General features: G+C 42.5%; 26 non-coding genes across 26 annotated transcripts; 15 read left to right on the top strand and 11 right to left on the bottom strand.

The window, feature by feature from the left end:
• The first annotated feature begins 1,671 nt into the window (after positions 1-1,671).
• On the top strand, positions 1,672-1,759 carry trnay-gua (transfer RNA tyrosine (anticodon GUA)). The gene is given in 2 exon segments: positions 1,672-1,708; positions 1,724-1,759. It is a non-coding gene; the product is annotated as a tRNA-Tyr (tRNA).
• Positions 1,760-1,951: 192 nt separating this feature from the next.
• trnay-gua (transfer RNA tyrosine (anticodon GUA)) lies at positions 1,952-2,039 on the top strand. The gene is given in 2 exon segments: positions 1,952-1,988; positions 2,004-2,039. It is a non-coding gene; the product is annotated as a tRNA-Tyr (tRNA).
• Positions 2,040-6,507: 4,468 nt separating this feature from the next.
• trnay-gua (transfer RNA tyrosine (anticodon GUA)) lies at positions 6,508-6,595 on the top strand. The gene is given in 2 exon segments: positions 6,508-6,544; positions 6,560-6,595. It is a non-coding gene; the product is annotated as a tRNA-Tyr (tRNA).
• Positions 6,596-6,862: 267 nt separating this feature from the next.
• trnay-gua (transfer RNA tyrosine (anticodon GUA)) lies at positions 6,863-6,950 on the top strand. Its single transcript is given in 2 exon segments — positions 6,863-6,899; positions 6,915-6,950. It is a non-coding gene; the product is annotated as a tRNA-Tyr (tRNA).
• Positions 6,951-7,228: 278 nt separating this feature from the next.
• trnay-gua (transfer RNA tyrosine (anticodon GUA)) lies at positions 7,229-7,316 on the top strand. The gene is given in 2 exon segments: positions 7,229-7,265; positions 7,281-7,316. It is a non-coding gene; the product is annotated as a tRNA-Tyr (tRNA).
• Positions 7,317-7,777: 461 nt separating this feature from the next.
• Positions 7,778-7,890, bottom strand: trnar-ucu (transfer RNA arginine (anticodon UCU)). The gene is made up of 2 exons: positions 7,854-7,890; positions 7,778-7,813 (listed from the first exon to the last, which is right to left on the bottom strand). It is a non-coding gene; the product is annotated as a tRNA-Arg (tRNA).
• Positions 7,891-8,099: 209 nt separating this feature from the next.
• Positions 8,100-8,187, top strand: trnay-gua (transfer RNA tyrosine (anticodon GUA)). The gene is given in 2 exon segments: positions 8,100-8,136; positions 8,152-8,187. It is a non-coding gene; the product is annotated as a tRNA-Tyr (tRNA).
• Positions 8,188-8,451: 264 nt separating this feature from the next.
• trnar-ucu (transfer RNA arginine (anticodon UCU)) lies at positions 8,452-8,564 on the bottom strand. Its single transcript has 2 exons — positions 8,528-8,564; positions 8,452-8,487 (listed from the first exon to the last, which is right to left on the bottom strand). It is a non-coding gene; the product is annotated as a tRNA-Arg (tRNA).
• A 306-nt stretch (positions 8,565-8,870) lies between these two features.
• Positions 8,871-8,983, bottom strand: trnar-ucu (transfer RNA arginine (anticodon UCU)). Its single transcript has 2 exons — positions 8,947-8,983; positions 8,871-8,906 (listed from the first exon to the last, which is right to left on the bottom strand). It is a non-coding gene; the product is annotated as a tRNA-Arg (tRNA).
• A 578-nt stretch (positions 8,984-9,561) lies between these two features.
• Positions 9,562-9,649, top strand: trnay-gua (transfer RNA tyrosine (anticodon GUA)). The gene is given in 2 exon segments: positions 9,562-9,598; positions 9,614-9,649. It is a non-coding gene; the product is annotated as a tRNA-Tyr (tRNA).
• Positions 9,650-10,527: 878 nt separating this feature from the next.
• trnar-ucu (transfer RNA arginine (anticodon UCU)) lies at positions 10,528-10,640 on the bottom strand. The gene is made up of 2 exons: positions 10,604-10,640; positions 10,528-10,563 (listed from the first exon to the last, which is right to left on the bottom strand). It is a non-coding gene; the product is annotated as a tRNA-Arg (tRNA).
• A 208-nt stretch (positions 10,641-10,848) lies between these two features.
• trnay-gua (transfer RNA tyrosine (anticodon GUA)) lies at positions 10,849-10,936 on the top strand. The gene is given in 2 exon segments: positions 10,849-10,885; positions 10,901-10,936. It is a non-coding gene; the product is annotated as a tRNA-Tyr (tRNA).
• Positions 10,937-11,222: 286 nt separating this feature from the next.
• trnay-gua (transfer RNA tyrosine (anticodon GUA)) lies at positions 11,223-11,313 on the top strand. Its single transcript is given in 2 exon segments — positions 11,223-11,261; positions 11,277-11,313. It is a non-coding gene; the product is annotated as a tRNA-Tyr (tRNA).
• Positions 11,314-11,466: 153 nt separating this feature from the next.
• On the bottom strand, positions 11,467-11,579 carry trnar-ucu (transfer RNA arginine (anticodon UCU)). The gene is made up of 2 exons: positions 11,543-11,579; positions 11,467-11,502 (listed from the first exon to the last, which is right to left on the bottom strand). It is a non-coding gene; the product is annotated as a tRNA-Arg (tRNA).
• A 292-nt stretch (positions 11,580-11,871) lies between these two features.
• On the top strand, positions 11,872-11,959 carry trnay-gua (transfer RNA tyrosine (anticodon GUA)). Its single transcript is given in 2 exon segments — positions 11,872-11,908; positions 11,924-11,959. It is a non-coding gene; the product is annotated as a tRNA-Tyr (tRNA).
• A 271-nt stretch (positions 11,960-12,230) lies between these two features.
• trnar-ucu (transfer RNA arginine (anticodon UCU)) lies at positions 12,231-12,343 on the bottom strand. Its single transcript has 2 exons — positions 12,307-12,343; positions 12,231-12,266 (listed from the first exon to the last, which is right to left on the bottom strand). It is a non-coding gene; the product is annotated as a tRNA-Arg (tRNA).
• A 210-nt stretch (positions 12,344-12,553) lies between these two features.
• trnay-gua (transfer RNA tyrosine (anticodon GUA)) lies at positions 12,554-12,641 on the top strand. Its single transcript is given in 2 exon segments — positions 12,554-12,590; positions 12,606-12,641. It is a non-coding gene; the product is annotated as a tRNA-Tyr (tRNA).
• Positions 12,642-13,164: 523 nt separating this feature from the next.
• trnar-ucu (transfer RNA arginine (anticodon UCU)) lies at positions 13,165-13,277 on the bottom strand. Its single transcript has 2 exons — positions 13,241-13,277; positions 13,165-13,200 (listed from the first exon to the last, which is right to left on the bottom strand). It is a non-coding gene; the product is annotated as a tRNA-Arg (tRNA).
• A 129-nt stretch (positions 13,278-13,406) lies between these two features.
• trnay-gua (transfer RNA tyrosine (anticodon GUA)) lies at positions 13,407-13,494 on the top strand. The gene is given in 2 exon segments: positions 13,407-13,443; positions 13,459-13,494. It is a non-coding gene; the product is annotated as a tRNA-Tyr (tRNA).
• A 235-nt stretch (positions 13,495-13,729) lies between these two features.
• trnay-gua (transfer RNA tyrosine (anticodon GUA)) lies at positions 13,730-13,817 on the top strand. Its single transcript is given in 2 exon segments — positions 13,730-13,766; positions 13,782-13,817. It is a non-coding gene; the product is annotated as a tRNA-Tyr (tRNA).
• Positions 13,818-14,088: 271 nt separating this feature from the next.
• trnar-ucu (transfer RNA arginine (anticodon UCU)) lies at positions 14,089-14,209 on the bottom strand. The gene is made up of 2 exons: positions 14,173-14,209; positions 14,089-14,124 (listed from the first exon to the last, which is right to left on the bottom strand). It is a non-coding gene; the product is annotated as a tRNA-Arg (tRNA).
• A 291-nt stretch (positions 14,210-14,500) lies between these two features.
• On the top strand, positions 14,501-14,588 carry trnay-gua (transfer RNA tyrosine (anticodon GUA)). Its single transcript is given in 2 exon segments — positions 14,501-14,537; positions 14,553-14,588. It is a non-coding gene; the product is annotated as a tRNA-Tyr (tRNA).
• Positions 14,589-14,948: 360 nt separating this feature from the next.
• Positions 14,949-15,036, bottom strand: trnay-gua (transfer RNA tyrosine (anticodon GUA)). Its single transcript is given in 2 exon segments — positions 14,949-14,984; positions 15,000-15,036. It is a non-coding gene; the product is annotated as a tRNA-Tyr (tRNA).
• A 303-nt stretch (positions 15,037-15,339) lies between these two features.
• On the bottom strand, positions 15,340-15,427 carry trnay-gua (transfer RNA tyrosine (anticodon GUA)). Its single transcript is given in 2 exon segments — positions 15,340-15,375; positions 15,391-15,427. It is a non-coding gene; the product is annotated as a tRNA-Tyr (tRNA).
• A 207-nt stretch (positions 15,428-15,634) lies between these two features.
• On the top strand, positions 15,635-15,747 carry trnar-ucu (transfer RNA arginine (anticodon UCU)). Its single transcript has 2 exons — positions 15,635-15,671; positions 15,712-15,747. It is a non-coding gene; the product is annotated as a tRNA-Arg (tRNA).
• Positions 15,748-16,331: 584 nt separating this feature from the next.
• trnay-gua (transfer RNA tyrosine (anticodon GUA)) lies at positions 16,332-16,419 on the bottom strand. The gene is given in 2 exon segments: positions 16,332-16,367; positions 16,383-16,419. It is a non-coding gene; the product is annotated as a tRNA-Tyr (tRNA).
• Between the last annotated feature and the right edge of the window lie 11,466 nt (positions 16,420-27,885).

Genomic DNA, 27,885 nt, shown 5'->3' with positions numbered 1-27,885 from the left:
GCCCAGATTGAGTTTTGCCTCGTTAGCTCAGTTAAGCAAAGTGGAAAAAAGAAAACGATTAACTGTTTGTTTATTGCGGCTAACAATTTGAATACAAACAGATCGTTAACAAGCCAAAGGACGTGAAGTTAATGAAAGTATATCGGACAACATTGAGTTGTTTTGCACAAACATCTGTGAAGGACTTCTCATGTGTCTCCTTAAGTAATAAGACAACAACACTCAGTTATAAGAATCGTTTTAATAATATAAGAATAACTTTCAAAGCAGTCGTTACAAGGTTCCTCACAAAGAGAACAAATAAAAACTAGAAAACAAAACCTCAAATACAATTAAGTTATAATCAAAGACAACTAATGATATTGTGCAAATATCTAAACACAAAAACAACAAATACAAAATAATACAACATCATTTAAAAGTAATGGCAAGAAACGGATACAGGAAACATGAGTGATAGATACAAAATATCACTCAAAGATAAAAAGATGATTTTAAAACAGGAAGTGGTGTTTCAAGTCTTGAGCTCATTATTCCTTTGCAGATTTATTTTATTCCAATATTCCTGAAAACATGTTGAATCAATGTTTATTATATCTTGTCCAGTAAAGCTTATAATTTTACACTGAGCAGTTATTTCTATAAAAAACATATAAAAAATGTTTTCAGCACAATCTAGATTCTACATCCTCATCAACTTTTTCAGTGAATGCGTTTATGGCCTGTTTATAAACTAACTCAATCCTCTTCTCTAGGAAATGTATATAAGTCACAATATCTTAAATATACGAGGTTAAAATCAAGAACAAACTCCCAACTACAAATAAATGATTATTAAACACTATTATCATTTTGTTTAACAAAGTTTAGATATTGCAAACTACTTCAGATTACAAATGTTTTGAGATAAGGGATTTTTTTTTGTGTACTGTTTTCTTTTTTTACATCTGCATCACAAACCTTCAGACCCTGCAACCTGAGCAGACCCCCTGAAACCCCCCTCTTAGTATTCCTGACAATCCACAACAATGTGCCATGTGAGTCTGTGGCACATTTCCACCGCGTAGATTCCCAAGTCACAATAAAAGCATGAATCAAGCTGCTGACGGCTGTTTGAATGGAGTTTCCCACCCTGCCGCAGAAAGGGGGCTTAGCGGAGAGGCAGCGTGCTGTCATTGTCTCCGGGGCCGGGCCCACCCGCTCCCCCCTCCCTGTCCCACTGTCACTCAAACAATACAATGCTGCCTCCTACTTCACCCCCCGCACAACCCACAACCTCCAACCCCCAACCTATTTACCAGGCCGGCCCCTCCCTGCTCTCACCACCCACTCTGGACACAAGGAGTGGTGACACGGTGTTTCTTTAAGCGGTGAATGTGGAACTATTAGTCAACAGCTGGGCCGCGATTTATTCACAGGCTCAGTCGAGTCAAGTCGAGACACGACGGCTTTGCATAAGCACGACGGAGAAGGAAATGAATATAGAGCAACTTCACGAGCGTGTGGTTCACAGCTTTAACAAAGGTTTTCATTTCAGTGACACACGAGCAGCTCAAGAGTCAAACTTCTCCAGATATATAAATATAGCTCTGTATGTATGTTCTACTACAGTTTATATGTGCAGCTAATGTTTACTGATTTTGTTTTTACAGTGTAGAGCAGGTCTGCATCCCTTCGATAGCTCAGTTGGTAGAGCGGAGGACTGTAGTGGAGCTCAGCTGATATCCTTAGGTCGCTGGTTCAAATCCGGCTCGAAGGAGATGGTTTTTATAGATTTAAGATAATGATGAAATGAATGTTATTGTAGTCACATGGTCATTACATGTTGTTATAACGTGTTTTAAGTCAAATTCCACCAGAAGACCTCGTTAGAAAATGGGAACATGTAATTTTCTAAGCAGGATATTTGCATTTTCTGAAAAAAATACATCACTATTATGCCAAGCATCACCCTTCGATAGCTCAGTTGGTAGAGCGGAGGACTGTAGGTTTCATATGTGGACATCCTTAGGTCGCTGGTTCAAATCCGGCTCGAAGGAGGAGACTTTTTAAGATGATGATGAACCTGAATGCTGTTATAGTCACATGGTCCATATATGTTGTTATAACGTGTTTTAAGCCTAAAATTAACCAGAAGTGGCTAAGCTAACGGACCTTAGCATTTCTTACGGTACCTGAATGCACCTGGAGGATATCAGTGGACATTTAGGGTAAAAACTTTGTGTAGATGACTTTGTTTCAAGTTGAATATAAGTTGTGGGGCTTGCGAACACTCGGATGACACAACATGAGAAGTATTGAGGCATGTTGTGTTTTTTCTGTTGTGTTATAAGGTCTGAAGCTTTGTTAAACAGTTACTTCAATTGTATTGGATTCTCTTGCGGCCCTGTTAACCCCTAAGACTCCAAAAGTGTTGTGTAGATAAGGGGTGAATATTTCATTATTAGATTAGATTAGATTCAACTTTATTGTCATTGCACAGTACAAGTACTTATACAATGAAATGCAGTTTAGCATTTAACCAGAAGTGCCAAAAAGGCAGTAAAAGTGCAGAGTATTGTTCATATTTAAAGTGGAATATGAAAATAAATAAGATATGTACAGTAAGAAATATATATGAAATATTACAGTATTAAGAGGTATTGTATGATATAAGAACGATGAATACACTATGAGCAGATAAATATAGGTGAACTATCCCTTTAATGGAGTTTGTATATTTTTGTATATCACACTTGTCACAGTCAGATCGAGCTGCAGCTGTGGGCTGGGATCAATCAATATGGAATCAGTATTCAGACCCAGCAGCAGAACGGGTTAGAGAGCACGAGTGAGGAACCACAACATGGCCTTGTGGGGTCCCGGGGGGGCCTTCTCTGAGTTCTTGCCCATGGATCCGTCCAATCAGAAGTGAGCCTGACTCTGCAGACTGATGTCTCTGAGCCTGAGCAGCGCCTGCGGCCATGCTGACCGGCAGACAGGCAGGAGTCAATACGGCTCCGGGCTAAAGCATCTGGAAAGACAGCGACTGCAGCTGAGTCGCCATGGCTACATTCAGAACGAGGAATTAAATCGATGCTATTTTTATTTCCTGAGCATAACAACGAGTGACACAACTCAAATCCCCGGATCATTCCGAGGACGAGCAGCAGCAGAAGAGTCCAAGCACACGGCCCGAGCTCCAAACTATAAATTATCACGGATGACAGATAAATACCACAACAGGAAACGGGAGCTGAGGTCGAAACATTTGCATGAAGCCAACATTCATTTTGTGTGACTGCAGGAAATAGCCGTCCTGACAGTGACCTGGCGTGAAGCACAGCCGAGCAGAGGAGCTTTGGTTTGGGAAACATTCTGACTGACGAGGCAGAAACGGTTGTGTTGTGTTGTACAAAGCAAGCACCTGTTGTCGAGGAGGGAGTTGGACATGAGGAGCATGTGTGTGTCTCTGCTGGAAGTGTGTGTTGTAGATGCTGACGTTGTGTTCTCACCTGAACCGGGATCAAACTTTCATGTGGTTTTAACCATTACATTACATTTCATTTAGCTGACGCTTTTATCCAAAGCGACTTACAATAAGTGCATCACCCCCGAGGGTACAAACCAAGAACAGCAAGGAACAAGAAAGTACAATTTCTTTAAGAATAAAGCAAGACTACAAAGTGCTATTGGTAAGTGCCATTTAAGTGCAAATTTAAGTGTTAATTTTTTTTATTCAACCACATGAAGGTTTTCTACATGAAGCTGATACAAACAAATAAAACAAGTGGATGTATTTGTATTATTTCCATGTTACCCAGAGTTCCAATCGACAGGATCAGACATGAGACGAATCTGTTAGTGACACAGCTAAAAATATGTTTAATGTCCCTTGTATCAATTTAGCTTTGTTAGCTAGTCGTTGGTTCAAATCCCGCTTGAAGGAGGAGTCTTAGGTGAAGCTTTCAAAGAGATATGTGTCTCTTAGGACTCTGATGTCGCTGTTACCATCAGGTACGTACACAAATATCTGTCTGGTTTGTTTTGTGTGGAATTCTGAAGGTTACACCAAAATTTAAAACAAATTAAGAATATATTTCTGTTTTACTCTGATGGAGAGATGAGTGTTGGACGTGAGATTGTTCCCGCATCCAGAAAGTTTCCATATAAGATCACGAAAAACCACCAGGACACCTTTAGAGGAATAACCAACTTGGAACAACAAGATAAATATTAATCAATGTATGAAAAAATACGTCAAACTGTCAAAATAAGAGATAAATGTGACGTTGGGGTCAGACGTGGACACGTTGAGGCTGCTCCTCTCCCGATCCGTCACTGTGGTGGAATGCTAATGACGGTGAATCACAGGTCTCCGGTGGATGTGCTGGAGGGAGGGAGGACGTGAGGAGACCACCCAGACCTCCTCCCCCTGTCTCCCTCTCAAACACTTAGCAGTGTAATTACATGGGAGTGACTGGTGGAAAAAAAAACACTCTCTGTGCAAATATGGATTTAGTCCCAGACAGATGCTTGTGTCTGCGTGCCGCTGAGCAAGCATTACCCACACAACACTTCCTACTGGCCTGAAACCACCAGAGGTTACATAAGACTGGAGCGGGGGGGTGTTTGCAGGACAGATCTGTATTCTTGAGACAAGGTCATTGGTCATCCTTCATGATCTTCATTTAGGAAGTGATGTTTTCTCCCCCTGGCCACTGGTTTGTTGATTTATCAGCAGGATTATACAAAAACTACTGTTTGGATTTACTTAAAATTCATGGAAGGATTATGACACGAGCCAAAAGAACACTTTTAATTTGAAGGCAGATCACAGGAATGAGATGGATTATTTATTTTCTTTAAGCAGGATTTGTTGACTTCATTTTGTCGCTTGTTCGTGTCCAGTTTTGTCCGTTGTGTTTCCAGAATAAAGTTTGTCTGATTAACAGCAGCATTACACAAAATCTACTGAGAGATTTGTGTGAAATGTGTTATTTTCTATGAAATCATCACATTTTCTCTGATTTCCCACAACATAATTAACGGATTTTTATGCATATTTATGGGACTTGTATTAATGTGTTTGTGGAGTTTGGTGCAGATCCAAACAAAAAGCAAAAATCAGATTTAATTGTGGCTTCAATAAAAGGGCTGTTCTCAAATCAGGAGTTTGTATTTATTGACTTATAAAACGGTTCAGTAACGTTTGTGGCTTCCTTAATGTTCAGGCTCAGTGGTTTTCATTGTCTACTGTTTCCCTGTTAAACCGAAAGTAGGATTAATTAAACCCTGTGAATAATTCTTGAAATGTTAATGATAATCTAGAGCTCAAAACAAAAAGGTCTGGTTGAACACAGACTCATTTACACCTGATATTTACATGTGACCTGCATCTGCATGTCTGTTCTAGGAAAACCGTTATTGTGAAATATGTCAGTGCTACTGGATCAGATATTTTCTCATGAAATCGAAAAACAGAGCAAAGAAGGAATCCTTTTACTTATTAATACTGGATCTAAATGTTATAAATAGCTTGTAGCTCAGAAACAACTTGACCTCAGTGCTGGCGACTCGTCCTCGTCTCTCTCTCTCTCTCTCTCTCTCTCTCTCTCTCGTATGAAACCTTATATCAGTATTTGGTCAATCCAATAAACATCTGTATCAGCAGCAGGAGAGATCCCACAGCCCGCTGCTGTGGCCGTTCCTCTTCTTTCCTTGAGAGGCTCCAGTGTTTGGGTCGAGAGAAAACACAACTGAAAACAAACACAACATTCAGAAGTATAGACAATACCGGGGTGGCCGGGCGAGTGCTGCACATTCCTCTCCATTCGAGCTAATATTCTGTGCTGAATGTAATTACAGGGGAAATTACGGGTTCCCATGCGCAGAGGGGAGTTGGTAACCTACAGCAGGGACGGACTAACACTACAGATTTCACTCCCTTATTGTGGGAGCGGTGCTAAATGCATTTCCCAGAACTCCAAGGCTCAGGTCTGACATGGACCGAATTTCCAGAGGGGTCCTGTCAACCTCTGCTAAACAGAACAAACTCAATCTCTGCTGCAGAGATATTAATTTATGAATTTTCCAGCGACAAACTGTATTACAGAGTGAGCTCAGTGGCAGCGGGGGGGAGATCTCAGCTGTAAAACAGATGTGGAGAACACTCTTTACGAAGTAATGAACAAGTTTCCAATCTGCACTCGGCTTCTGAGGGAGTTCAACAGCGATACGTGATATCTATCACTGAAAAGTACTTGATTTTGGAAGGCAAGTATGTGAGCATGAGGACAGAGACACGAGACAAATCTGTTGACTTAATATCTCTGCTGAACTCAATATGACAAAAAGTAATGTGAAGTCTAAGGACCTCAACGGCCCAAAGACAGGTAGAGAGTACCCGGCAGTCAATGACCGGAATGTTTGGCAAAGGGACTCTGACCATAGATGAACCCTTTCCCATTTTCTAACCAGGATATTTACATTTTCTAAAAAAAACATCACTATTTTGCAAAGTATATCCCTTCGATAGCTCAGTTGGTAGAGCGGAGGACTGTAGGTTACACATGTGGACATCCTTAGGTCGCTGGTTCAACTCCGGCTCGAAGGAGGACACTTTTACAGCTGGAAATTTGCCTCTGAGGCTCAATGACTCAAAACATATGAACTGATTGTTCAGGGATCCTCAACTCCCAAGATTCAAACTGTAGTTCACACCTCTATCAGGATACCTCAATGAACCAAAGTAGAAGGGGAGGGGCAGTCAATGTCCTGAATGTTGAGCAAAGGGACTTTGACGGCAAGTTTCCCCCTTTCTAACCCCCTTTCTATATTTACATTTTCTAAAAAAAAAAATCACTATTATGCCAGGTTTATCCCTTCGATAGCTCAGTTGGTAGAGCGGAGGACTGTAGGTTACACATGTGGACATCCTTAGGTCGCTGGTTCAACTCCGGCTCGAAGGAGGATAATTTTACACCTGGAAATCCGCATCTGAGGCCGTACAAGTCCCAAGATATCATCAGCTGTTCACACCTTTATCAGGGTACTTCAACTCCCAAGATTCAAACTGTAGTTCACACCTCTATCAGGATACCTCAATGAACCAAAGTAGAAGGGGAGGGGCAGTCAATGTCCTGAATGTTGAGCAATGGGACCTTGACGGCAAGTTGAGACGTTCCCATTTTCTAACCAGTATACGAACATTTTGTAAAAAAAACATCGCTATTATGCCAGGTTTATCCCTTCGATAGCTCAGTTGGTAGAGCGGAGGACTGTAGGTTACATATGTGGACATCCTTAGGTCGCTGGTTCAACTCCGGCTCGAAGGAGGAGACTTTTACAGCTGGAAATTTGCCTCTGAGGCTTAATGATTACAAGATACCATCAGCCGTTCACACCTTTATCAGGGTACCTCAATGAACACAAGGGAGGGGCTGTCAATATCCTGAATGTTTAGCAAAGGCACTTTCACAGCAAGTTCAGACGTTCCCATTTTCTAACCAGGATATTTACATTTTCTTGGAATAAAAAAAACATCAGCCGTTCACACCTCTATCAGGATACAAACATTTTTAAAGTAAATACTACGCTGTTTTTGCATCATTTATCCCTTCGATAGCTCAGTTGGTAGAAGGAGGAGACTTTTACAGCTGGAAATTTGAGTCGGAGGCTTAATGATTACAAGATACCATCAGCCGTGTGTGATTAAACGCACATCACAAAATCTTGAGATCAAGTAAGTCAGATGTCGTAGAGGACACAGATTTTCCTGCTCATTAATGTAAAAAGACGACTCTGGTGGGACTCGAACCCACAACCTTTGAATCACTTCCTCTGTGCTAATGAACAGTTGAACATGATGATGCTAGAAGTCCAATGCGCTATCCATTGCGCCACAGAGCCTCAATTTCTATGCTACAGCAGGAAATTTTCATCTCAACCCCTATCAGGATATCTCAATGACCCAAAGTCTCCTCCTTCAACCAAGTTGGTAGAAGGAGGAGACTTTTACAGCTTGAAAGGGACTTTGACGGCATGTTGATACGTTCCCATATTCTAACCAGGATACAAACATTTTCTAAAAAAAACATCACTATTATGTAATGTTTATCCCTTCGATAGCTCAGTTGGTAGAGCGGAGGACTGTAGGTTACATATGTTGACATCCTTAGGTCGCTGGTTCAACTCCGGCTCGAAGGAGGATAATTTTACAGCTGTGCGTCTAAGCTTAATGATTACAAGATACCATCAGCCGTTCACACCTTTATCAGGGTACCTCAACTCCCAACTCCCGACTTTGTAACGGTAAGACTATCGACAAAATACTTCATTGGAATCAAACCCAGGACCTATAAACAGTTGGGATTTTTCCAGTCTGATTAAACGCACATCACAAAATCTTGAGATCAAGTAAGTCAGATGTCGTAGAGGACACAGATTTTCCTGCTCATTAATGTATAAAGACGACTCTGGTGGGACTCGAACCCACAACCTTTGAATCACTTCCTCTGTTCTAATGAACAGTTGAACATGATGATGCTAGAAGTCCAATGCGCTATCCATTGCGCCACAGAGCCTCACTTTCCATGTTACAGCTGGAAATTTGCATCTCAACCCCTATCAGGATATCTCAATGACCCAAAGTCTCCTCCTTCTACCAAGTTGGTAGAGAAAATTCTAAACTGTTTTTCCATCATTTATCCCTTCGATAGCTCAGTTGGTAGAAGGAGGAGACTTTTACAGCTGGAAATTTGCGTCGGAGGCTTAATGATTACAAGATACCATCAGCCGTGTGTGATTAAACGCACATCACAAAATCTTGAGATCAAGTAAGTCAAATGTCGTAGAGGACACAGATTTTCCTGCTCATTAATGTATAAAGACGACTCTGGTGGGACTCGAACCCACAACCTTTGAATCACTTCCTCTGTGCTAATGAACAGTAGAACATGATGATGCTAGAGGTCCAATGCACTCTCCATTGCGCCACAGAGCCTCAATTTCTATGTTACAGCTGGAATGTTGCATCTCAACCCCTATCAGGATATCTCAATGACCCAAAGCCTCCTCCTTCTACCGAGTTGGTAGAAGGAGGAGACTTTTACAGCTTGAAAGGGACTTTGACGGTATGTTGATACGTGCCCATTTTCTAACCAGGATACAAACATTTTCTAAAAAATCCATCACTTTTTTGCATTATATATCCCTTCGATAGCTCAGTTGGTAGAGCGGAGGACTGTAGGTTACACATGTGGACATCCTTAGGTCGCTGGTTCAACTCGAAGGAGGAGACTTTTACAGCTGGAAATTTGCGTCTGAGGCCAAACGACTTCCAAGATATCATCAGCTGTTCACACCTTATCAGGGTACCTCAACTCCCAAGATTCAAACTGTCGTTCTCACCTCTATCAGGATACCTCAATGAACCAAAGGCCAGTAGAAGGGGAGGGGCAGTCAATGTCCTGAATGTTAAGCAAAGGGACTTTGACGGCAAGTTTACATGGTCCCATTTTCTAACCAGGATATTTGCATTTAAAAAAAAAAAAAAATCATCGGTATAATGCCAGGTTTATCCCTTCGATAGCTCAGTTGGTAGAGCGGAGGACTGTAGGTTACATATGTTGACATCCTTAGGTCGCTGGTTCAACTCCGGCTCGAAGGAGGATAATTTTACACCTGGAAATCTGCATCTGAGGCCGTACAAGTCCCAAGATATCATTAGTTGTTCACACCTTTATCAGGGTACCTCAACTCCCAAGATTCAAACTGTCGTTCTATCAGGATACCTCAATGAACCAAAGGCCAGTAGAAGTCAATGTCCTGAATGTTTAGCAAAGGGGCTTTGACGGCAAGTTTACATGGTCCCATTTTCTAACCAGGATATTTGAATTTTCTGAAAAAAAAAATCATCGCTATTACAACAGGTTTATCCCTTCGATAGCTCAGTTGGTAGAGCGGAGGACTGTAGGTTACACATGTGGACATCCTTAGGTCGCTGGTTCAACTCGAAGGAGGAGACTTTTACAGCTGGAAATTTGCGTCTGAGGCCAAACGACTTCCAAGATATCATCAGCTGTTCACACCTCTATCAGGGTACCTCAACTACCAAATTCAAACTGTCGTTCACACCCATTTTCTAACCAGGATATTTACATTTTCTGGGAATAAAAAAAACATCAGCCGTTCACACCTCTATCAGGATACCTTGATGAACCAGAGGCCGGCAGAAAGGCCGCGGCAGTCAATGTCCTGAATGTTTAGCTAAGAAACTCTGACAACATTTCAAAATGTTCCTCACTTTCTAATCAGGATACAAACATTTTTAAAGTAAATACTACGCTGTTTTTCCATCATTTATCAATTCGATAGCTCAGTTGGTAGAAGGAGGAGACTTTTACAGCTGGAAATTTGCGTCGGAGTCTAAATGATTACAAGATACCATCAGCCGTGTGTGATTAAACGCACATCACAAAATCTTGAGATCAAGTAAGTCAGATGTCGTAGAGGACACAGATTTTCCTGCTCATTAATGTATAAAGACGACTCTGGTGGGACTCGAACCCACAACCTTTGAATCACTTCCTCTGTGCTAATGAACAGTTGAACATGATGATGCTAGAAGTCCAATGCGCTATCCATTGCGCCTCAGAGCCTCAATTTCTATGTTACAACTGGATATTTGCATCTCAACCCCTATCAGGATATCTCAATGACCCAAAGTCTCCTCCTTCTACCCAGTTGGTAGAAGGAGGAGACTTTTACAGCTTGAAGGGACTTTGACGGTATGTTGATACGTGCCCATTTTCTAACCAGGATACAAACATTTTCTAAAAAATCCATCACTTTTTTGCATTGTATATCCCTTCGATAGCTCAGTTGGTAGAGCGGAGGACTGTAGGTTACAAATGTTGACATCCTTAGGTCGCTGGTTCAACTCCGGCTCGAAGGAGGATAATTTTACACCTGGAAATCTGCATCTGAGGCCATACGAGCCCCAAGATATCATCAGCTGTTCACACCTTTATCAGGGATCCTCAACTCCCAAGATTCAAACTGTCGTTCACACCTCTGTCAGGATACCTCAATGAACCAAAGGCCAGTAGAAGGGGAGGGGCAGTCAATGTCCTGAATGTTTAGCAAAGGGACTTTGACGGCAAGTTTACATGGTCCCTTTTTCTATCCAGGATATTTAATTTTCTGAAAAAAAAAAAATCATCGCTATTATGCCAGGTTTATCCCTTTCATAGCTCAGTTGGTAGAGCGGAGGACTGTAGGTTTCAGATGTGGACATCCTTAGGTCGCTGGTTCAACTCCGGCTCGAGGGAGGAGACTTTTACAGCTGGAAATTTGCGTCGGAGGCTTAATGATTACAAGATACCATCAGCCGTGTGTGATTAAACGCACATCACAAAATCTTGAGATCAAGTAAGTCAGATGTCGTAGAGGACACAGATTTTCCTGCTCATTAATGTATAAAGACGACTCTGGTGGGACTCGAACCCACAACCTTTGAATCACTTCCTCTGTGCTAATGAACAGTTGAACATGATGAAGCTAGAAGTCCAATGCGCTATCCATTGCGCCACAGAGCCTCAGTTTCTATGCTACAGCTGGAAAGTTGCATCTGTTTGCAACAAGTCCCAAGATATCATCAGCTGTTCACACCTTTATCAGGGTACTTCAACTCCCAAGATTCAAACTGTCGTTCACACCTCTATCAGGATACCTCAATGAACCAAAGGCCAGTAGAAGGGGAGGGGCAGTCAATGTCCTGAATGTTTAGCAAAGGGACTTTGACGGCAAGTTTACATTGTCCCATTTTCTAACCAGGATATTTGCATTTTTTGGAGAAAAAAAAATCATCGCTGTTATGCCAGATTTATTCCTTCGATAGCTCAGTTGGTAGAGCGGAGGACTGTAGGTTACATATGTTGACATCCTTAGGTCGCTGGTTCAACTCCGGCTCGAAGGAGGAGACTTTTACAGCTGGAAATCTGCATCTGAGATTTAATGATTACAAGATACCATCAGCCGTTCACACCTTTATCAGGGTACCTCAACTCCCAACTCCCGACTTTGTAACGGTAAGACTATCGACAAAAGACTTCATTGGAATCAAACCCAGGACCTATAAACAGTTGGGATTTTTCCAGTCTGATTAAACGCACATCACAAAATCTTGAGATCAAGTAAGTAAGATGTCGTAGACGACACAGATTTTTCTGCTCATTAATGTATAAAGACGACTCTGGTGGGACTCGAACCCACAACCTTTGAATCACTTCCTCTGTTCTAATGAACAGTTGAACATGATGATGCTAGAAGTCCAATGCGCTATCCATTGCGCCACAGAGCCTCATTTTCTGTGTTACAGCTGGAAATTTGCATCTCAACCCCTATCAGGTTATCTCAATGACCCAAAGTCTCCTCCTTCTACCGAGTTGGTAGAAGGAGGAGACTTTTACAGCTTGAAAGGGACTTTGACGGCATGTTGATACGTTCCCATTTTCTAACCAGGATACAAACATTTTCTAAAAAAAAGCATTGCAATTATCCAAGGTTTGACCCTTCGATAGCTCAGTTGGTAGAGCGGAGGACTGTAGGTTACATATGTTGACATCCTTAGGTCGCTGGTTCAACTCCGGCTCGAAGGAGGAGTCTTTTACAGGTGGAAATTTGCGTCAGAGGCTAAATGATTACAAGATACCATCAGCTGTTCACACCTCTATCAGGGTACCTCAACTACCAAATTCAAACTGTTGTCACACCCATTTTCTAACCAGGATATTAACATTTTCTGGGAATAAAAAAAACATCAGCCGTTCACACCTATCAGGATACCTTGATGAACCGGAGGCCGGCAGAAAGGCCGGGGCAGTCAATGTCCTGAATGTTTAGCTAAGGAACTCTGACGACATTTCAAAATGTTCCTCACTTTCTAATCAGGATACAAACATTTTTTAAGAAAATACTACACTGTTTTTCCATCATTTGTCCCTTCGATAGCTCAGTTGGTAGAAGGAGGAGACTTTTACTGCTGGAAATTTGCGTCGGAGGCTTAATGATTACAAGATACCATCAGCCGTGTGTGATTAAATGCACATCACAAAATCTTGAGATCAAGTAAGTCAGATGTCGTAGAGGACACAGATTTTCCTGCTCATTAATGTATAAAGACGACTCTGGTGGGACTCGAACCCACAACCTTTGAATCACTTCCTCTGTGCTAATGAACATGTGAACATGATGATGCTAGAAGTCCAATGCGCTATCCATTGCGCCACAGAGCCTACTACTACCCAGTTGGTAGAAGGAGGAGACTTTTACAGCTTGAATGGGACTTTGACGGCATGTTGATACGTTCCCATCAGGATACAAACATTTTCTAACAAAATCATCACTATTTTGCAATGTTTTTCCCTTCGATAGCTCAGTTGGTAGAGCGGAGGACTGTAGGTTACATATGTTGACATCCTTAGGTCGCTGGTTCAACTCCGACTCGAAGGAGGAGACTTTTAAAGCTGGAAATTTGCGTCTAAGCTTAACGATTACAAGATACCATCAGCCGTTCACACCTATATCAGGGTACCTCAATGAACCAGAGACCGGCAGAAAGGCCGGGGCAGTCAATATCCTGAATGTTTAGCTAAGGAACTCTGACGGCAAGTTTACATGGTCCCATTTTCTAATCAGGATACTTACATTTTCTAAAAAAAAACATCACTATTATGCCAGGATTTTCCCTTCGATAGCTCAGTTGGTAGAGCGGAGGACTGTAGGTTACATATGTTGACATCCTTAGGTCGCTGGTTCAACAACGGCTCGAAGGAGGATAATTTTACAGCTGGAAATTTGCGTCTGATGCTTAATGATTACAAGATACCATCAGCCGTTCACACCTCTATCAGGGTACCTCAACTCCCAACTCCCGACTTTGTAACGGTAAGCCTATCGACAAAAGACTTCATTGGAATCAAACCCAGGACCTATAAACAGTTGGGATTTTTCCAGTGTGATTAAACACACATCACAAAATCTTGAGCTCAAGTAATTCAGACATCGTAGAGGACACAGATTTTCCTGCTCATTAATGTAAAAAGACGACTCTGGTGGGACTCGAACCCACAACCTTTGAATCACTTCATCACTTTCTCCGTGGTAATGAACAGTTGAACATGATTATGCTAGAAGTCCAATGCGCTATCCATTGCGCCACAGAGCCTCAATTTCTATGTTACAGCTGGAAAATTGCATCTCAACCCCTATCAGGATATCTCAATGACCCAAAGGCCAGTAGAGGGGGAGGGGCAGTCACTGTCCTGAATGTTTAGCAAAGGGGCTTTGACGGCAAGTTTACATGGTCCCTTTTTCTATCCAGGATATTGACATTTTCTGAAAAAAAAAAAAAAAAAAAATCATCGCTGTTATGCCAGGTTTATCCCATTGTCCCATTTTCTAACCATGATATTTACATTTTGTGAAAAAAAAAGCTCACAATATTGCCAGGTTTATCCCTTCGATAGCTCAGTTGGTAGAGCGGAGGACTGTAGGTTACACATGTTGACATCCTTAGGTCGCTGGTTCAACTCCGGCTCGAAGGAGGATAATTTTACACCTGGAAATCTGCATCTGAGGCCTTACGAGTCCCAAGATATCATCAGCCGTTCACACCTTTATCAGGATACCTCAACTCCCAAGATTCAAATTGTCTTTCACACCTCTATCAGGTTACCTAACCAGGATATTTACATTTTCTAAAAAAAAACATTGCTTTAATGCCAGGTTCCAGCTCCTGGTTAGAAAATGGGACCATGTAAACTTGGCATCAAAGTCCATTTGCTAAACATTCATGTCATTGACAGCCCCTCCCTCTGGTTCATTTAGGTACTCTGATAGAGGTGTGAACGGCTGATGGTATCTTGTAATCATTAAGCCTCAGACCTCCAGCTGTAAAATTATCCTCCTTCGAGCCGGAGTTGAACCAGCGACCTAAGGATGTCAACATATGTAACCTACAGTCCTCCGCTCTACCAACTGAGCTATCGAAGGGATAAACCTGGCATAATGGCGATGATTTTTTTTTTTTCAGAAAATGCAAATATCCTGGTGAGAAAAAGGGACCATGTAAACTTGCCGTCAAAGTCCCTTTGCTAAACATTCAGGACAGTGACTGCCCCTCCCCTTCTACTGGCCTTTTGTTCATTGAGGTATGAATAGAGGGTAGAGGTGATAGAGGTGTGAACGACAGTTTGAATCTTGGGAGTTGAGGATCCCTGATAAAGGTGTGAACAGCTGATGATATCTTGGGACTCGTAAGGCCTCAGATGCAGATTTCCAGGTGTAAAATTATCCTCCTTCGAGCCGGAGTTGAACCAGCGACCTAAGGATGTCAACATTTGTAACCTACAGTCCTCCGCTCTACCAACTGAGCTATCGAAGGGACATACATTGCAAAATAGTGATGTTTTTTTAGAAAATGTTTGTATCCTGGTTAGAAAATGGGCACGTATCAACATGCCGTCAAAGTCCCTTTCAAGCTGTAAAAGTCTCCTCCTTCTACCAACTCGGTAGAAGGAGGAGGCTTTGGGTCATTGAGATAACCTGATAGGGGTTGAGATGCAACTTTCCAGGTGTAACAAGCAATTGAGGCTCTGTGGCGCAATGGATAGCGCATTGGACTTCTAGCATCATCATGTTCAACTGTTCATTAGCACAGAGGAAGTGATTCAAAGGTTGTGGGTTCGAGTCCCACCAGAGTCGTCTTTTTACATTAATGAGCAGGAAAATCTGTGTCCTCTACGACATCTGACTTACTTGATCTCAAGATTTTGTGATGTGTGTTTAATCACACACGGCTGATGGTATCTTGTAATCATTAAGCCTCCGACGCACATTTCCAGCTGTAAAAGTCTCCTCCTTCTACCAACTGAGCTATCGAATTGATAAATGATGGAAAAACAGCGTAGTATTTACTTTAAAAATGTTTGTATCCTGATTAGAAAGTGAGGAACATTTTGAAATGTTGTCAGAGTTTCTTAGCTAAACATTCAGGACATTGACTGCCGCGGCCTTTCTGCCGGCCTCTGGTTCATCAAGGTATCCTGATAGAGGTGTGAACGGCTGATGTTTTTTTTATTCCAAGAAAATGTAAATATCCTGGTTAGAAAATGGGAACGTCTGAACTTGCTGTGAAAGTGCCTTTGCTAAACATTCATGTCATTAAGATCCCCTCCCTCTGGTTCATTGAGGTACTCTGATAGAGGTGTGAACGGCTGATGGTTACTTGTAATCATTAAGCCTGTTAGCTTGCTAACTTGTTATCATTTTCAGCTGTAAAAGAGTCCTCCTTCGAGCCGGAGTTGAACCAGCGACCTAAGGATGTCAACATATGTAACCTACAGTCCTCCGCTCTACCAACTGAGCTATCGAAGGGATAAACACTGCAAAATAGTGATGTTTTTTTTAGAAAATGTAAATATCCTGGTTAGAAAAGGGGACCATGTACACTTGCCGTCAAAGTCCCTTTGCTAAACATTCAGGACATTGACGCCAATTTCCAGCTGTAAAAGTCTCCTCCTTCGAGCTGGAGTTGAACCAGCGATGTCCACATGTGGAACCTACGGTCCTCTGCTCTTTCAACCAGAATGTTGCATTCAACAGTTTTGCGAATATGCTCCATTGACGTAGTGATATTGAACCTGAAGCCGCTTTTGTAGCCGTGATGAACTCGTACACTTTTTCACCACATTTCCTATTTTTGTCCACTCAGATTTATAAATACATGGTGCAACAGGATCTTTTTGCATTAGTATAAAATGCTCAGCAGCACGACACAAATCACCTTCCTCTGGTGGATGCTCCATTCTCCAGGCTGTTCTGTGGCTGTAACCGAGCTGCCAGGAGTCTCTGTCCCAGCTTGTCAAACTGGCTGCCTGCTTCTTTATCTGTCTTGTCTATCTGCCACAGGCGGCTATTAATTTGTGGGCTAAACGTTGCAGGTTTTGAGCTGAAGCCATACACCATCACTCAACAGGGAATCTGTCAGCGGTGGAAATGTTTTACGTTACATTTTGCGGCAGGTTGGCTGACACTTATCCTGAGTGACACTCGGAGGGGGGGGGAAGTAAAACCAGGTTATTTCTGTAGACATCCATGATGAGATAAGATAAGATAACTTGTATTAGTCACATTGTGGGAAAGCTTGTGTTGCAGCAGTAAAGGTACAAATAAGAACCAAATATTTAAAACCTATTTGTAAAAATGCACACACGGAAAGACACAAAATAAATATAACAGGATTCTGACAGTGACTGAATGGAGAACTAGCTCAGAAAGATTCATTTGGAATTAAAAAAAAAGACAGAGCTAGAAAAGACAGGTCTCAAAAGTGAGGAAGAACTGATAAAGTGTCATCGCCATAAAGAAAATAACAACAAATAAACATATTTAAAATGCAACGTTCAGCTCTGTGTCTGCAAACAGACGTTCAGCCGGAGAAGGGGTTAACGTCTCCGAGTGCCACCGCCAGCCAGATGTCTGCAGCTGTCCTGCTGCCAAGAGTATGACTCGCCCGTCCTGGCATTCAGCTACCTGACAAACCAAACACAATACTGCTGTCATGGTTAAAACTGTATAACCACAACACGGAAACATAAAGATTCATTAGCCACCGACTTTCCATGGATTTTGAAAGGTGATCTTGCTGCTGTTAAAAATAATCAAGGTGCTTTTTCCACCCAGGAAAATGTCTGCAGCCTTTTGCAGGTAGGGTTAGACGTCTCTGCAAAAAACATACTTTCTTTAACAGCAAAAAGGTTAGTAATATTGATGCATGATCGGTAGCTGTTGTTTAGCTTGATGCTAACCTTATTGATAGATAGATTGATTTACCTTATCGATCCCAAATTGGGTAATTATTTTGCTACAGCATGTAGAGCGAAGAAACAATAAAACAGATACGAAGAATCAAAATTGAATGTAATAAACATAAAATGTACTAAAAACTGTACATACTCCCAAGTCAATGATACACAATAAAGTAGTGGAATACACAGCAAATACTGAATTTAATAGAACAAAGAATAAGCCTATAAACAAGAGAGTTAACAAACTGATAAAGTTAATATTTCTTAATTAAAAGAAATCAGAATAAGTGAGCATAAGGAAAGTGTCTGTCCTAGTTCCGCACTTTTGTGAGACTTTTTGTATTTGGACACTTTGTGAATCTTTCTGTTCTATGGATTTTTTCTGTCATGTACTTAAATCCTTGTTTGCACTTTGAGTTCTTTATTTCCTGCCTTACTTTGAAACTTTTTTCCCTGCTTGTCTCTCTTACTCGACCTGCTGATCTCACCTGTTCCTTACGTGTCACCCTCCCGAGTTCAATGATCCATAATCTCATCAAACTGTGATCCGTCCCATCCCATTGCACTCGTTACAGATTTGTTTTCTTGCAAAGCAGGAACAGAAGTTTGCTAAAAACACATAAACATGTATCTCTAAAACCAGGTCATGTCCCAAATCCACAAAAACCTGGTTCAAGGACGTAGCAGGGAAACATGAGTAAGAAGAACAAAGACATCTAGTGGATGTTAAATGTTTGTTCCTCTGGTCCCGTGAATTTGAAACATTGTGTAGAAACGCGTCCTTGATGGAAGGGAGGGTGTGAACACTGCTATCTTCATTGTGTTCAGATGTTTCTCATTGCAACCTTCACCTTACAGCTGGGTTTCTTGAGCTGCTTTCAGACATTCTGCACTGAACCTCGAATATTTTCCTGAAATCATGTGAGCATGTGAGAAAGTGCATAATTCTACTTGTGTGGTTCACCTGAATAATTACATATTGTTCTGTCAGCACTGTAAACACTGACGCAATGTCCTCACCTGTGGAAGCTACTCGCAAAGTTATATGAATCATGGTTCCGAACTGGTTCTGCAGACATTCACATGTTCTCGAAAATGCAAATCTCTTCATTGTCTCTTTTGCAGCTTCAGTTTGCAGGAAATCATTGAGTGAGAATGAAGTGTTCTCAGCAGCAGTGAAAGTTTCTTTGCTTTGGATACAGACACAACCTGGTGTTTACAGACGAGACAGGAAGTGAGTGTCTGACCCTCCTCGGCTGTGTGTGGTCTTCCTCTCTGGCTCGGCTGGAAACACCTGATGCAGTTACACGGCTACTCTCCAATGAAGTCTAGTAATATTTTGTGGATGTAATATAAGACAAATTCATCCCCAAACTTTAACCAATTCCTCTCTGTCATCACAATCGTCACTTTTCCATTAGACACATTTAATTGAAAACGATTTTCAGCTGGTTCCCAAAGACATGTCAGTCTGCTCTATACAGTTTTATATAAGCTTGTCTGATTGATATATATTTGAATGTCTAAAATAATATTCATGCAGTTAATATAAGAATTAAACAATTTTAAATAACCTTCTCAAAATATTTCCTTTCCATCACTAACGTCTCCTGATTTGACTAATTATTTGTTTTACTACCTCCTCCCATTCGGTCGACACACAACTACACAATCCTCTCACAGAGAGCTGCAGTAGTAACCGTTATGTAAAATAATAATTACATGTATGGAAATAAAAACATGAGAATAGACACCAGGACAGACGGCGCTGTTGATGCTTCCAGCTCCAACTCAGTCCATGACCACCCAGTGAAAGAAATTCAATTCACCACAGCATGAAGCCGCGGCAGCACAGACGTCCGTGTCCATGTCGAGAAGAAACCACAACGTCTCCCGAACTCATGTGTGTGTCTGTGTGTGTGTACGTGTGTGCGTGTGTGTGTCCAGATCGATTTCAATTCCAGTGCACTGTTCTGGCACAGCAAAGGATGGAAAATAAAAGAAGGAGACAGAAAATGAAAAGGTGAAAGAAGACAGCAGCCTGAGCGTCGGCAGGAGAAACAACAGGAGGTAAATTTGCAGAAGAAGAGGTTGGAAGAGAAAAGCGCCAGTGTGGAGGAGGAGAAGAAGAAGACCGGAGGAGAAGTGTAACCGCTGAGAAGGTCAGAGGGAGCCAATCAGGATCTGACGCCTCCTGCTTCCACCATCACTCCATGTGTCTGATGGGAAGTCCCACCGAGAAGCCGCTGACCTTAAACCCAAGAGGAGACGGGAGAGAGACGAGGGAGGAAAAGACAGAAAGGACAGAGGAGGGAAGGAAAGGAGGAGGAGAAAAGACAGGAAAGCGATTTTCAGACATGGATTTACCTCAATTTGGTTTCTTTCAAAGCTACGAACGAATTCTACAAACGTCCTTCTTTCAATTTGTCTGTTTGTGGAACGCACATCTGGCAAACTGTTGATCTATTTCACTACACACTTGGCCCGAGGAAGTGTAACGACAAGTTGTGTCTCACAAAATCAAGTTGTTTGTGAGTCTTTAGCTGGATACAAATAAATCAACTTCCTGTAAAAAGGTTTAGATGAATTTGCCATGACAACTTTCTGTAAACTAACCCATTACCTAGTTTACACACAGGCAGTAAGAAGCATGTGCTCAGACAGAAGCTGTGTGTTTGTGTGTCAGTTGTGTGTGTGTGTGTGGGCGAGGTTGTTTCTTAAAGTGTGTATTGTGCTGTCTGACTATTCTCCTTGACTGTTTACGGCTCGTTAGCACATTGAAAAGCTTTGGACTAAGTGTAGTTTGAGGCTTTGTGGGATTATTTGTCCATTAGCTGATTAGGGACGTTCACTGCAGCTCCACTAACACACTGAAGACCAGGCCAGATTACATGGGGGGGGGGCAGCAATTATAGCGCCAGCCAGGTGCAACAAACTACCTACACAACAATCAACTCTGAAAACTACACACAGTAAAAAGTATTTAAACGTTTTTGGCTGCAGCTGATATTCCACCACAATGTGTACTTTTAAATATAGTGAAAGTTGAAATACTGAAGATTATGTGAAAAATCTGTTTAACATTCTTCCAGATTGCTTTATGTTAGAATGTAGATCCACGTAGGACTACAAAAAATGTAAGTTGTGTGATGTTGCACCTTCTGCCTGGATGTTCTGGAAATGTTCCAGTCGTTGGGAACATGCATTTCGAAGTTCATGCCTGAATACTTTAATTACAATACTGTAGGATTACGTTAGGAGAACAAACATCTGTTTCTGAGGGAAACACAATCGTGACTGAGTGAGTTTTGACACTGAACATAAAATCACGGAGGTGTGCAATCGTCCAACGTGGATTTAATTTAAAGGATTTTGTTGAAACAGCGAAGAAATATACATTCGCCTAATCAGAACTCTACCGAACACAATCAATCAAAACAACTCAACCATCAACAGGTGACTCATGTGAACAGGATACGAGTTTATTCTTTGATTTAGTCCAATATGGACGATGTTGTCATCTGCCTTTGCTTAGAGTTCAAATTGTAGTGGGGGGTGGAATGTGTTTAAAGTTTTCATATTCCAGACTTCTTCAAGTTTCACGTGTGTGAGAAATCGCAGAAACGTAGCTTTTACCCGACCTGCAGTACGAACACACGATGGATTGTAAATAAAGATGTCAGCCCCCGAAAGTGAAGCCAAATCCACCGGATCGCCCCCTGGTGGCCGGCTGTAGTGTAACTCCCAAACCCCATCTCCTCCGTGTTAGCATGGGACGTGGACCAAACTAAAAAGTCAAAGAACGTGTTAAATTCAAGATGTTTTCTGTCCTTTTTAGATTTGATCAGACTGACGTATGTTCATATCTGAGATGTTGTGACTGAATCTTTATTTACAGTCCATGAATCAGTCTCTCTCAGCCCTGTTCTTTGCTAACCATCGATATCTCCATTTGTCTCCCTCACCTTTCACTCTCTCTCCCTGTGTTTCTCCCCCTCTCTCCCACACACACACACACACACACACACACACACACACACACACACACACACACACACACACACACACACACACACACACACACACACACACATTCACACACTTCATGGATTCCACCCTCACCGTCCCTGTGTCTCAGAGGTGGAGCCGAGCCCTCGGGGCAGCGCTGCTTAATGAGCCGCTGGCTGCTCTCTCCTGTCAGAGAAACAGAGAAATGACCCCCACCCCCAGCCCCCCCACCCCCCCACCAGTGCTGCAGTCCGGAGCAGCAGCATCTTTAAAAAGGATTCAGTGTGCGGCTGAGCGTGAAATCCAGATCTCTCATGGAGGATATCCTTGTTTAGACAGATGTTTATAACCTCGACCACCTGGAGGCCCGGCTGCGTGTTCACCTGAGGGCCGACCCGTCCGCATGTGTGTTTGTTTATAACTGGATGTTGATTGTAAAGTCGTACATGAAGCCTACAGATAATATATCTGGATTTCACAACATGATGTCGGCCTCTGTCTCTTCACGTTAGGAGAAAGAATAGTTGTTCTCTCACACTCCTGCAGATTCCATACGTCACAGAAGAGACCAAACAACATTCTCTACGAATCTGTCCCTTATCCTTGGTTTGTGATGATGCCGTAGAACATTGTGTGTTTATATAAAACACACAAGCACAAGAGCGTGTGGAGATAAAGAGCGTGAGCACGTAGGAGGTCTGCTGTCGTCAGTGTGGAGCAGAGGGGGGGGGGGCCGTGACACAGACATCAGCATGTTGCTGTCATCGCTCTGCGGCGTGTGTCGGCTCAGAGCCGAGGGGAAGGGGAACCCCGCTGAGAGGAGAGTCCACGGATCAGCTCAGTGTGTGTGTGTGTGTGTGTGTGTGTGTGTGTGTGTGTGTGTGTGAGAGAGAGAGAGTGAACACTGCTGCTGCTGTAATTCATCACAGCTCCTCACAATCTACTACACACTTTTCTCTGTGGCTACGATTCTTCAGTTCCTACGATGACTCTAACGAAGACAAACACTCGAGTTGCACTTCTTTACTTCTAGTTTAGAGATTTATATTAAATCCATAATGTCCAATAACCTTTTAAAAAAGACAAACAAGCCTTTAAGATGCATATCGGACATAATAAGTGCAGCAGAAGTTGTGCGTTCAGTGTGGATTCAGCCTCAGGGTGATTTCTGAGGAGAGTCCTCTGTGTGTAGTTTCTGTCCCTCATCATCCGGCTTCGGAAGTTACAGCTGCAATAACTTTGATTATCCATAGATTTAATTGGAACATTTGGGAAATAAGAGTCGTACATAAGGGGATCGTCTGATGCAGCTGACGAAGATGAAGGGATCATCACTGAATGCTGTTGAAGAACTTTCTCATTAATTCAGTGCAAAGTTAATCTAAAGTTCACATTGTCTTACAGCTGATTAGTATGGATAGATTAGATAATAAACAATTCTCTCAAGTCCTGCCTCTAAAATACGTTGTGGAAATGTTTAAATAGCAAAAGTGTAACCTCATATATCCCAGTGTGTTCAGATCTTCATCCTTACTCTCTCTTCCTCTTCGTTTCAACCTTTTCCACCTTCTCCTCCATCGCTCTCTCGCTCCATTCAGGGTCAGCGGCTCCTCAGCAGGACGTCCAATCACAGGGATGAACCGTGGCTGGAAGCAGGAGGTTTCCTGCACCTTGTATGTCGTCCCTGCAGGGAACCAGCAGAGGAACCTCCTTCTTCTCTTCCCAGCTTTATAGCTGCACAAGGACTGGTTCTGGTGAACTGTGGTGTGTGAGCTGATGGTTTCAGACCTGGGTGGTAGTGGATAACTGAAACTCACAGAGAAAGAATGGAATCTGAACGAAACACAAGATATAACAACTGGAAACACACGTCTTATATGACCAAGGAGAGTATTCAGGCCGGTACTATGATCTAAATCAAACTATTGCAGTAGATCTGCAGTTAAACTTACTTTGTCAAATGTAAGGTTCATGATTTATGCTTGAAATAGAACCAGAGCATGACACGGCCCATCTAAAATAAATAGAATGTGACTCAGTCGAGCACATACCTCAAACCAAGGCTCCACATTCCTCATTAACTCAATCAGGAAGCATCGAGTTTCACCCACTCATAGATATCAGCTCCTGAAATGTGCCTGATGGTTATTTCATGAAGATTCTTTCATTAAAAATTTTGTTTCTACTTTAGAGGCATTTCTGATTGGCAATGTTTGGATTTCATAGGCTCTATATGAAAATGGACGTAGACTCTGGGTCTAGAAAGTGCTGGAAACCGATATCATCTAGAATGACCAGGAGAAGGCGGCCAAAATAATTCTATAAGAAAGTCTCGATCACTAGTTTCAAGTCAAGTGAAATAGACGATAAAGCAATGCATACATTAGGGGGGTGCATACCACAGTATCTCAGTTAGGCTCCACCCCCTGCTCCTCCACACATGGACAAAAGGTCAAACTGGAGGTTTCAAACAAAAGGGTGACGTCACGATTGGTTGACACATGTTCTGCTTTCTGTTCATCTTGTCTCCTCTACTTCTCCTCCCATGACTCAATGTCCCGGACCCACTTCCTCTTCTTCACTGAAAGAAGGTCGGAAGAGACGCAGGAAATTACATAATCCACTCCACCATATCAAACTTTCCCATTTCTTCTTATCTCTCCTTTCGATCTGAATCTCAGCTTCGATGGTGCTACTGCTGCGCTGATGCAATTTAGATTGTGTCCCAGCAGGTTAAGACACAAACCATATACATCTCGCTGCACCTGCAACACTGAAGATCTGAATCGGGTTCTTCTGCTTCCTCCGGTCGTTCCTGTAGAGAAACACAACGTCTCTCACTGGACAAGACCGAGGAATCCACATCCTGCTGGAGGAGGAAAAACTTAGTTTAATCTCCAATCGGCTTGTTTTGTTTTCCTTTAAACTCCCTAATGAGCAGTTTTATCTGAACACCTATACTCGCCGCTATCCGTCGTGCATCAGGAGAAGAAGAAGCGGCGCCGCAGACTGACGTCACTCGTGTTTATCTGCGTCGCCGGCGCTCGACTCTTCGCCATAATCAGAAGCAAATGACAGAAGCCGTTTTGGGTTAATTAGGGACTCGACCCGTGTGGAGAACAGGCGACCCGGTTTATCTCCTGCTCCAGCGAGCGAGCGGCTAACAGCCGTTTAAAACACCACGTATTTACATTTAGAGTGGATCTCGTGGCCCTGGTAACCCCGGGCAGGAACTTTACGACTCCGTGAAAGAGAAAACAAATGCGTTTAAGTGCCGGTTTTAAAAAAAAAAGTAATTAACCCGTTTGTTGGAATGTCACGGTTTGTGAGTTTAATAAAAATAATAGTTTAACACCGACTGAAGGTTTGATTAAACATGGCATTGGGAGAGAGAGAGAAAGAGAGAGAGAGAGGAGAGAGAGAGAGAGAGAGAGAGAGAGAGAGAGAGAGAGAGAGAGAGAGAGAGAGAGAGAGACGTGTTTAACTTCCTATTTAGAAAACGAGTTCAATCTGACTGTGGTATCTCTCCAACTCGCTAATCAAATTGTCCTTGCTTGACACTCATTTTTCATGTGGACAGTTGTGTCCTGTCTGTCTTGTGTGCGACTGCTCACGTTAAACACACACACACACACACAGACACACACACGTTCCCCCTACCTGCACCATTGTAATCTCCCTCTTTCCTGCTAATATTAAATATTAAACACTTCTTATTGCTCTCACACTCACTCTGAACAACTCACTTCATCAGTCGACCAACTCCAGAATTCTCTCTGGATTCATTTGATTGGTCTAATTCTTTAACACAACAAAAACACACACACCCACCCTCACTTGGAGCTGTCACAACACACACACAGAGCTCGTCCTGCTCTCCTCAGCACACAGCTGTGCAGCGCTGACGCAACCCGAGGGTCTCCAGGACCAGCTCGGATCGGGGGGGGGGGGAAACACAAGCGAGCCATTGTGGGCGCCGCTGAGTGCCGGGAACAGCTGGACCACATGGCGGTTATCTGGTGGCGTTGACAGGATCAGCTTTGGCCAGAAGCTGAGTCCTCATCCACGGGCGGCACATGATAACATGCTGGACGAGTGTGTGTGAGGCCGGAGTGACGAGCTGGCACACACACACACACACACACACACACACACACACACACACACACACACACACACACAGAAACACACACACACACACACACACACACACACACACACACACATTGTGTTCCCGGGCTGGGTGGCCGTACTGTGGGGGGTGCATCCGGTTGTGTATGGAAGCTAAACATTGCTGTAAATATTATAAATGCATTTTGATATTTAAGCACTGCTGGATGCCGTCTAATTTAACGGTTATAATGTTCTACATCAATAAAATAACCTTAATAATAAAATGTAAGAACGACATAATTCAAAACTTTGAAAACACTTTAAAGATTAAACATGTACGTCCACATTGTCTGATCCACTTTGAACAACTTAACACAAAACCTACATCGGTGCAGACATCAGGAATCGAGTGAAGTGTGTGTGTCCGTCGTCAGTTGTGTATATTTAAAGGAGGGATTACGATTGGACCTCTGCTTCCTGCGACCTTTGACCCCAGGTTATCCCCGTGCCTTATTGGCTCACGGGTAATGTCGAGGCGCTCCTTTGATATCCCCGCTGCACGTGCATCAAGAGCACTTTGGTTTTAAGTTCAAGGGGAAGGTTGCTTCCTTTTGTCTAACAGAATCAGGGTTTTTGCTTTTTGTCTCCATAAGGACGACAAGTTGCTATAAGTCCCTGTAATAAAATGTTAAAAACAGATGTTGGTCCCCACAACATGAGTAACACATGGACAAACACACACGTTGTGTTAAGCAATCACACAAGCCTCATGTTGCAGGAGGTCAGAAGTAGATTTCCACCTTTAGATGAAAAGGAAACATGAAGAATCCACTCGTATTAACTCGAACTCTCACATGATGCAACGCTTGCAGCTCTGAGCTGAAACTCCGATGTAACATCCGTCTGCGTCTGGGCTCAAACATTTCTCAGATTTATTTCATTTTGAATATTCGACTCGTAATTGTCATTTCTCTCATTAGGCTGAAGACAAAATCAATTAAAGTCCGGTGCATTTCTGAAAAGCATCTTTGATGATGTGTCTCCTCCTCCTGCACAGGATGTGTGGACGAGGTTTGTTACAACAGGTAAAGACAACGGAGACACAACCACAAATCTTTGTAGGAGCTGAAAAGACAAATTTCAAGAATCCTGACAAATCTCTTACTTGTGGATTTAGAATGAGGTGGAGAGAAAGAGAGGGAGAGATGTTTGTGTGTGTATGAGGTCTTAAATGAAAAGCTGTTGCTCCTTTTTAATTTGTCTGTCCAGGTCTGCCAAGGTCTTTCAATGTAGATCTGCCCCTTATAGAGATATGACATAATAATGAAATCGTGAAAAATACAGATAATAACTACAGTACAACGTGGATCCTCACGTGTGACCTGTCAATGCTTTAACAAGCGGAATAACACATTTATTTAAAACCCGTAATTAAACCAGTTCTAAAGTGAAATATCCGAGATATTAGAAAGTCCAACTCTTCATCAGCCTCTGCAAATACATGTTTTAATCAAACCTGAAACTCACAGTCTGACAAACACACACACACACACACACACACACACACACACACACACACACACACACAGGTGTTGACGCTCACACAGAGGAGGCACCTGCAACATCTGTCTGGTTCTGTCGGCGAGCAGCAGCAGCCCAACCAGACACGCCCGATGAAATATGCATGACACGCTAGCATGTGATATGTCAAAATACCACCCCCCCCCCTCCGTCTTTTCTACCCATCTGCCCTGCGTGTGTGTGTGCGTGTGCGACACACATCTGTTCAGCGTTGTGTTCATGAAGACGTGTTTCGTACTGGACGCTCTCTACACCTTCACAGTTTCAGTGGATTATATTACACCATCGGACTCGAACCTACAGACGGACCATCTTCTGAATTTGGTGTTTG

Source organism: Limanda limanda, chromosome 13 (assembly GCF_963576545.1).
Source record: "Limanda limanda chromosome 13, fLimLim1.1, whole genome shotgun sequence".
Lineage (NCBI taxonomy): Eukaryota > Metazoa > Chordata > Actinopteri > Pleuronectiformes > Pleuronectidae > Limanda > Limanda limanda.
The sequence above is the reverse complement of the archived record's forward strand: the minus strand, read 5'-3'. Positions and strand labels throughout refer to the sequence as shown.